The sequence below is a fragment of the Hemiscyllium ocellatum genome, chromosome 3, assembly GCF_020745735.1.
Source record: "Hemiscyllium ocellatum isolate sHemOce1 chromosome 3, sHemOce1.pat.X.cur, whole genome shotgun sequence".
In the NCBI taxonomy this organism is placed as follows: Eukaryota; Metazoa; Chordata; class Chondrichthyes; order Orectolobiformes; family Hemiscylliidae; genus Hemiscyllium; species Hemiscyllium ocellatum.
In genome coordinates, this window is record NC_083403.1 from 59,348,759 (window position 1) to 59,358,578 (window position 9,820).

Genomic DNA, 9,820 nt, shown 5'->3' on the forward strand with positions numbered 1-9,820 from the left:
TGTGCATTCACAAACATACCCAGTACCCTGATATAGACCTCATTAGTTTCTCACTCACTCCAAATTCACCTATGGACTTTCTATTTTCTACATCAGTGTCATCCATTGCTCCAAGCACCCTGATATTCCTCTCTCTAATATACTTCCTGTATCCCCATAGCCCTGCCAAGTTCATTCAACGCATGAGCAAAACACCCACAAGGAACTCAGTCCCAGCTCTGTTCAGATGCAATCAGTTCAGCCTGTGCATGTGCCATATGCACCACAGCCAGTCACAGTATCCCAGAAATGTAAAGCCCTCTCTCCTACACCATCTTTCCAGGAATGCATTCAACTGCTTTCTTGCTGTATCCACTCGCTCGTGGCACTGGAAATAACCTGGTGATTATTCCATTTGAGGTACTACTTGTTGATTTTTTACATAGCTCCCTAAAGTCAGAATGCAGGACCTCTGCACCCATCCCACATTCCCCCAATTTCACCTTCCTGCTGCGCAAGCCTCCGATGTCCATGCACTGTAGCAGTTTCTGAAACTGGATGTCAATGTATCAGCTCACCAATTGGCATGTGTGAACATTCAAGTAGCTGCATAGTCACACAATTACGCAACTTAGAGGAAATGGGCCCCTTCCCAGCCAAGTCATTGATACCCACCAGGACATGACTTCTGGCTGTACATGACTTTTTCTTGAGTATAACAAAGAAAAAAGATTGGTTTTTAATTATAGTTAAGTAGACACAAGTAAAATAATAAACTATGCACTCATTTTTGCAATACACACACAATCAAATGTAGCTTACAGAATAGGGAAGGTTGGACTCGTCAAGTCCCCTCCAGATAAAAAGGTGATATCATTCTGCACACAACCTCCCCACTTATGATGATTTGTGTTCAAAAGCATTCATTCAGCCATCACTTCACATCTTGTAATGATCCATTAAAATCACTGACCCTGAAATGAAATCACACAGTACTCCAACCCCATCAATTGCAAACATCAACTTTTCTTTAAAGCACTCACAAAGTTCAACTGAAATCTTTGGAAGTCAATTGACAAGGTCTTAAGCTGAAGCAGAAGCTTCCAATTCATAGATATGAAATAATATCTCTGAATAGATTAATTAGGAAAATATCTCACTCTTAACATGGGGCTCCTGTGGTGCAGACGTACTACTTCTACTGTGGGCCTGGAGGCTTAGGTTCAAGTCCTATCTGCTCCAGACTTGTGTGGTAATATCTTCAAAACGTTATTTCAAAAATATTTATGAGCAATTAAGAGGAGAGACTCAGATATTGGAAGTTATCTAAGATCCAGCTGCATGCTGTGATTGCTTCATATAGACAAATCCCTACAGTGATCATTGTAGTGTTATTAGCATTCATTATGTTGTTTGATTTAATTACTATAATTTGTTATAATGTTACACAGTATTTTTATTGCTGCATATGATTATAGTCCTTGTCTCTGTGCACACTGTCTTTTTATGCACTCCCCATCCCCGACAGCCCTTTCCATTCTCTTCCCCCAACTACTACTTGCTCCTTACCTCCACACTCCACTGTCATCTCTTCCCTGCCACCCCTCCCCTTTTTGCTCTCTCTCTCTTTCTCACACCCTCTCCATTTCCCATTCCACTTATCCCTCGCTCTCCTGCTTCCTGCCCCCTCCCACTCCAACCTACTGTCCTCCCTCCCCAGTTGTCCTCCATGCCGCACTCCTTCGCCCCAACCACTCTCATCCACCCTCATATCCTCCCTCATTTTCTCCCCATGCCCCTGCCCTTCTCCTTTCCCCTGTTTTTGTGACACTTGCTGCAACCATTGTTTCCTGAGGAGGGAGAGGCCCAGCTCAAACGCTGCAGTGGAAAGAGAGGGAGTCAGATTGGGATTGTAGTGCTGGGCCAAGAAGTGGATGATGTGGATGGGGCATTTGGGTGTCGGATGCTGTGGTACTGTAGCCACGGGCCCAGAAACTGAGAGATTTTGGAGGAGGAGCATTCCCAAACTTGGGAGGAGTTTATAAACCCAAAACTGGGATGAATGGGGTTAACATTGAGGCCAAAGCATGTGGTGAGGCAGGGTATTGAGGCAGCCCCCTGGGGGTGTAGGGATTATACCTCTGCTTCTGGAGATACTGTGGGAGGCGTTCAGGAGAGAGGCTATATTTGGGAGCTCAGGGAAGGAGAGTCGCACAGAGATTACCCTGGCATAGAGAGCACAGTGCTCATTCTGGATTATGTACAAGGGTCATCCTGACAGAGTGAGCACAGAAGCACCGGAGAATGATCAGAGGAAGCCTATCTTGCCAGATGCAAGTGAAGGGGGTGAAGGAAGTGAAATTGTGAAAATAGACAATGAGATTTGTTTTATTTTTGCTTATATAACTTCTCGAAAGCTACATTTGAGGCCTTTGTGCCTGCAGTTATAAATTGGACAAGCTGTGGTCAAATGTTTGACTGCTTCAGCATGCTCCTCTGCAATCAGGATATGTTTCAAACTGTCCATTGATGTCTGCTGCAATTTCAAACACCTTTGGGCATGATCAAATGCTTGTTTTCATCCTGTTAGGGTTACGGTTGACATTCAGTATGAATTCATAATCTGTAGTTTGGTGTTGTGGCTGGCTTTAGGCTGGAACCAGCATTGAGGCTATATAAACCTACATATGATGATCCTTATTTTGCTGCAAGCTGTAGGGGTGAAATAACAGTACAGAGGCCAGTATCCTGTCATCAAGTCACCCTTTATTTACAAATGAACAGCTCTTGACTACAGTACTGCCTCATACAGAGTCAGGCACCAAAGTGTCTCTATCCCTGACACTCTACGTTTTATGTCAGCTAGGGGTACCTGACTGAACCAGGTTAACAGGCCCAATCAGGGAACCCAGATTGTATGAGATCCACCTGGCTGACCTCATTACAATTACTAGATGGGGATTGGTTCTACTTTTTTTCTTTGTTTTTTTTGTGTGCAGTGAAAGACACACAGTGAAAGGCACCAAGTGTCTTCCACCACCAGGAAGAAAGGAAACACCAGAATGGCCAGTTTCAAGCAATGCCCTTGTCATCAAAGGGCAATGCTGTATGATCAAAAAAGTGAAGGGGAGGGCAGGGATTAAATCAAAATAGAGTTGGAGGGGGAAATAAAACACTCCACTCCCTGCAGTGTCCACCTCTCCCTGAACAGCTCAAGGGTGTTGGTAGACACAGCGTGCTGCCTCTCCAGAGACATCCAGGCTTGGGTGTAACCACGGAAGGGGGCAGGCAATTGGCCATAACGACCCCCTCCACGGCCCGCTGCCTGGACCTGTTAATGGTCAGTTTGGCCAGCCCTGGGGGGACGGGGTCAGTTCTATGGTGATTGGGACCAGTCTGTCAGCGTGTTCCGACTGACACTCTGTGTTTTGGAGGAGGAAAGTTTTCTTTTTCTTTCTTCCTCTTTTTCCAGAGAAGATATTTGTTCTTTTTCGGTTTCTTTATTTTTTTGTGTGTGTATTTGTTTTTCCTTTAGTAAAAGAGAGGGAAAAAAAAGAAAAAATATAAACAGTAGAAAACAACAAAAAAAGGACATACCAATACCCTTGAGCTGTTGAGGGAGAGGTGGGCACTGCAGGGAGTGGAGTGTTTTATTTCCATCTCCCACTCCATTTTGATTTAACCCCTGCCTTCCCCTTCACTTTTTGATCACACAGCATTGCCCTTTGATGAGAAAGGCATAGTTGTCACTGGCCACTTGGGTGTTTCCTTTCTTCCTGGTGGTGGAAATCAATTAAAGATTTGTACACTTGTCTTTCACTGTGTCTCACACCTGTACACACACACTACATGGGTGCGGGGGAAAAATATAAGCGCTACAGCTGTTAGGTGGTAGTGTGAAAAGCAAGGAAGAAAGGAAAAAGAAGTATATAAAAAAAAGAAAAAAACTGGAGAAAACGAAAAAAAACAGGACATACCAACACCCTTGATCTGTTCAGGGAGAGGTGGGTCCTGCAGGGGGTGAAGTGTTTTATTCCCCCCTCCAACTCTGTTTTGATTTAATCCCTGCTCCCCCTTCACTTTTTTTTTGTTCATGCAGCATTGCCCTTTGATGAGAAGAGCACTGTTTGTCACTGGCCACTCAGGTGTTTCCTACCTTCCTGGTGGTGGAATATATATAAAGATTTGTGCCCTTGTTGTTCTTCACTGTGCCCTACACCTGCACACACACAACATGGGTGCTTGGGTAAAATAATCACTATTGTTGTTAGGCGGTAGTATTGGGGAAAAAAATAGAAAAAAAGGAAAAAGAAAAAAAACATATAAACAGGAGTAAAAAAAAGGAGATACCAATACCTTTGATGTTTTCAGGGAGAGTTGGACACTATGGTTCATGGACTGTTTTATTTCTCCCTCTGGTTCTATTTTGATTTAATCCCTACCTCCTCTTCCCCTTTTTTTGAACATTGCCCTTTGATGAGAAAGACATTGCTTGTCACTGGCCACTCTGGTGTTTCCCTTCGTCCTGGTGGTGGAAAATGAATAAAGATTTGTACGCTTGTTGTCTTTCACTGGGTCTCACACCTGCACACACACAACATTGGTGCTGGGGAAAATATAAGTGCTACAGCTATTAGGTGATAGTGCGGGGAATAAATTTTTCAAAGGTATATGTAGGAGATACCAATACTCTTGAAATTTCCAGGGAGAGTTGGGCACCACGGGGTGTGAAGTGTTTTATTCTCCCATCGACTCTATTTTGATTTAGTCCCTGCTCTCCCCTTTTTGACCACGCAGCATTGCCGTTTGTTGAGAAGGGCATTGCTTGTCACTGGCCACCCTCATGTTTCCTTTCTTCCCGGTAGTGGACCATAAATAAAGTTTTATGCACTCTTTGTTCAAAAAATAAATAAATAAAATATATAAATAGAAGATACCAATACCCTTAAGGTTTTCAGGGAAAGTTGGGCACTGTGGGTTGTGGACTGTTTTATTTCCCTCTCCAACTCTATTCTATTTTGATTTAGTCCATACCCTTCCCTTCACGTTTTTTGATCACACAGTATTTGATGAGAAGGGCACTGCTTGTCACTGGCCAGTCAGGTGTATTTTACTCCTGGTAGTGGAAGATAAATAAAGGTTCCTGCACTCGTTGTTCTTCACTGTGTCCTACATCTGCACACACACAACATGGATGCTGGGGAGAAATAAAACAACGAACAAAAATACATATATAAACAGGAGATTAGAATCCCCTCAGTTGAGTATTGAGTCAGAGCTGACTGGCCATAGCCAGTGGTATGGTGGGGCCTTTTTTCTTTTAATGGAGCTGTATTGTTTTCCTTCTTGAGGAACTTACTTTAAGCTGGCTGGCTACTGCCAGTGGCACTGTGGAGTTTTATTCCTTTTCCTTGGGGAACTGGCTTTTCAGCTGGCTAGTTTTAACCAGTGATATTGTTATTTTGGTGGAGATGTGGGAGTGGAAGAGGCAATTTAGCGGTAGAATTTCATCTCTGTTCCACAGTCAGCGGTTTGGACTGAACCTCTTACCTGCCCTTCCTCGATTCCTGTACATGGACTGACTCTCCGTGCTGGACCTGACCTCATTGAGATAGGTTGGTTCATTGTATGGGGGCTAGGGCTCCAGGAGCAAATTGTGGCGGTGTGAATGGACCGGACCTCATGGGGGAGTCGAGCCTTCATGTGCAGTGTGTGCACCCTGCCAACAGGAGGAGCATCTGCCGTCAGGAGCGAACCCTGCTGTCTGAGGCAGGTTCTGGTTTGGGAAGTGGATCCTGGGTTGGATGGTGAACTCTAGGAGTGGCCCCTGTGTCGGGGGCAACCCACGGTTTGTGAGTGAGCTCTGTCCCCTCACGGTTTACACTGTAGCTTTATCTGTATATCGTGTTTGCACTGTATCTTATTGTGTGTTGTGATTGAATTGTGTTTCCATATGTGCATTGTACTTTTGCAAATTTTTGGACGAGTTGATTTCACGGGGGGGTGGGGGGGTGGGGTTGCTGGTGTTTGGGCTTCCGTTTATCCACTGCTTTTTGGCTGTTTGCTGTGTGTTTTTATTTGGAGGATTGCAATGTGGTTTATTTTGTTGGTTCTGTGTGCTGCTTTTCTGCTGGTTATAGGGGGATATTTGTTTTCGAAACCCCGTTTAGTAGACTTTATTTTGGACAGTTGACTAATAGTGTGCCATGTGTATTGTCAATTTGTATAATGTTGAATTTTTTAAAAATGTATATAGACAGGAGATTAGAATCTCCTCAGTTGAGGACTGACTCTGAGCTGGCTGGCCACAAGTCAATAAAGGGTAACTTAGTAACGGGATATTGGCCTCTGTGCTGTTATTTCACAGTATAACTTAGAGGGCTACATGTCTGTGATTGCTCATTCCACTGAGAAAGTTAAAAAAAAACAGAAAATTAGAATCTCCTCAGTTGAGAGCTGACTCTGATCTGGCTGGACACAGCCAGTGACGGGACACCAGCCTCTGCAAAGTTATTTTAGGTCCTTTCTTTAGAATCCCTTGCCTGCTGCATATGAAGAAGTTAAATGATGACTGACAGAGCCCAGAGGTTTACGCATTTGGTGGAGAGAGATAGATAGAATCAATTGGATTCTTTCAGTTTCTTAGTTGCTTGTTCATCTCTGCAAAGAAATCAAGCCCTTGAAGCAACAAAGGGTGATTGTGTATTGGGACTACTCATCTATATTTATGGACAATGTGCAAACTGGAAGACATTGAGCTGTTGGCCACATTCAGGATCAAACAATGTTTCACCAAGGAATGAGATCAAAAAATTAATGTAGCCTGTGAAGTACATGCTGATGACAAGAAGTCAATTGATTTTGGAAAAGCAGCCAAGTTAAGCTTGACAATGTGGTAAGACATGTAGATTATTGTCCTTAATTGCTGGGAAACATGATTTTGGAACAGATTGTGAACCGTTTGCTAGTGGTTGTCCAGCAGTCCTTGCTGGTCTTAGTTTCTGTTTTAAAAAGCTTTAACCCAGAGAGAAGCAAGAAAACCAACAAAGCTACAATTAAAAAAAAAGCTGAGAAACTCAGCGATTCTGACCATATCTATTGAGAGAGAAACAAAGTTTTTCAGGCATTTTCTGTTGTATCTCAGATCTCCAGCATCTGTTGTACTTTGTTTTTATCACCAAACCTGTAAGTGGCTCTATCTCTCATTTCAGTATTTTGAAACTCATTTTCTGTGCCTGTCAATAATTTGATTTGCAGCTATACGGGACATTGGTTTGGCCACTTTTGGGATACTGTGTACAGTTCTGGTCTCCCTGCTGTAGGAAGGATGTTGTGAAACTTGAAACGGTTCAGAAAAGATTTACAAGGATGTTGCCAGGGTTGGACGGTTTGAGCTAAAAGGAGAGGCTGAACAGGCTGTGGCTATTTTCTCCAAAGCGTTGAAGGCTGAGGGGTGACCTTATAGAACTTTATAAAATCATGAGGGGCATGGATAGGATAAAATAGACAAAGTTTTTCCCTGGGGTGGGGAAGTCCAGAACTAGAAGGCACAGGTTTACTGGTGAGAAGGAAAAGATTTAAAAGGGACCTAAGGGGCAACTTTTTCACACAAAGGGTGGTGTGTGTATGGAATGAACTGCCAGAAGAAGTGGCAGAGGCTGGTACAATTACAGTACTTAAAAGGCATCTGGATGGGTTTGTGATTAGGAAGAATTTACAAGGATATGGGCCAAACGTGGCAAATGGGACTAGATTAATTTAACATATCTAGTCGGCATTGATGAGCTGGACAGAAGGGTCTGATTCTGTGTTGTATATCTTTATGACTCTATGATTCTAATTTAGTTCCAGCTAGAAGAAATAAGAAGCCTGGTGGATTGTGAGAATTCAACAAATTCTAGCTTTTGCTTTTGAGACTCAAGAATCAACTTGCTGTTTAACTTATAGTACATTGAGTTCTTTATCACTTCGATCGCAATATCACATTTGGTGACAAGGTAGGATCGTTTGGATGTTCCCAGCTGAACAAATTTGCAAACCAGGACAACAGCTGAGGTTTATTTTCACTGGGAACTGAGAAGAATTTTAATACTCTGGGTCTTAAAAGGTTGCTTATAAGTTGGTTGCGTCTACAGATGAGACTGGGAGAGTATGTATGGTCATGATTGAAATTCTTTTTGTGCCAATGGACCAGTTGGAAATGTTTTGAACCTCGAAAATTCTGCTGGATCTTCCTGATAATCCAGTCATTAATCAGGCAATAGGGGAAAGGAGAAAGGCTAAATCTTTCTGACTGAAGTATCCCAGATGTATTTGAAACATTCAAGGATTTGCTCACGCTTTATAATCCAAAAGACACCACTGTCAGACACTGTGCCAATTTGAGAAGCACTATGCTCCTAGATCTCTGGAAATTGCAAAAAGCTATCAGTTTGGAACAAGGAATCAGTTGCCCACTGAAGCCATTGGCAGTTTATTCTGGCTTTGAAAATGCCTTCCATTCAATATCATTTTAGTGTGATTCATAGAGCACTGAGGAACAGATTTATTTGCAGTTTAAAAAGGAGAAACCTTTCAGATTAATTCACAAACAGCACTGTCCATGGACATGGTGGAACTTGGTCTGAGAGAAGTCAAAGTTAATAGCCTCAAAAGTCACCTGTAAATAAACTACAGATAAGTACGGGAGCGTGGTGCTGGAAAAGTACAGCAGGGCTGGCAGCTTTGGAGGAGCAGGAGAGTCAATGTTTCGGGCATACATCCTTCGTCAGGAATGAGGCTTGTGGGCCGGTGGGGCTGAGAGACAAATTACAGGGGGTGAGGCTGGGGGAAGGTAGCTGACAATGTGATAGGTAGATGAAAGTGGGGGAGAAGGTGATTGGTCGGAGAGGAGGGTGGAGTGGACAGATGGGAAAGATGATAGACAGGTCAAGAGGGTGGTGCCGAGTTGGAGACTTGGAGCTAGGATAAGGTGAGTGGAGGGGAAATGAGGAAACTGGTGAAATCCACATTAATTCCATGTGGTTGCAGGGTCCCAAGGCAGAAGTTGAGGCTTTCTTCCTCCAGGCATTGGGTGGTTCGGGTGTGGTGATGGACAAGGCCCAAGATCTGCAGGTCCTTGGTGGAGTAGGAGGGGGAATTGAAGTGTTCAGTCACAGGGCGATGGGGTTGGTTGTTATGGGTGTCCCAGACAGGTTCTCTGAAATGATCCGCACGTTGGCATCCTGTCTTGCCAATGTAGAGGAGACCACATCGGGTGCAACAGATACAGTAGATGACATTGGTGGAAGTGCAGGTAAGTTTTTGTCAGATGTAGAGGGATATTTTGGGGCCTTGGATGGAGGTTGGGGGAGGTTGGGCTCAGTTTTCTACTTCTGGTGGTGGCAGGGGAAGGTGTCAGGAGTGGGGTGTGGGTTGGTCAGGGGTGTGGATCTGACAACAGGGTGGCAGAGGGAATGGTCTCCTCGCAAAACTGATCAGGATGGGGAGGGAAATATATCCCTTGTGGTGGGGCCAATTTGTAGGTTTTCAGAAGTGGCGGAGGATGATGCAATGTATACGGAGGTTGACGGGATGGAAGATGACGACCAGGGAGGTTCTGGTTGCGTACCTCCACCCTTGAAATCTCCTCCATTTCCAATACCTCCACCCTAGAAATCTACTTCATTTCCCACACCTCCGCCCTTGAAACCTCTTCCATGTGGTTGATGATGCCCCCCAGCGCATCTCCTCCATTTCCCACACCTCCTCCCTTGGATCTCACCCCTCCCAGTACAACAAGGAACCATTCCTTCAGCAACTCCCTTTTCAGATCCATCCACCCCTCACCAGCCCACACCCC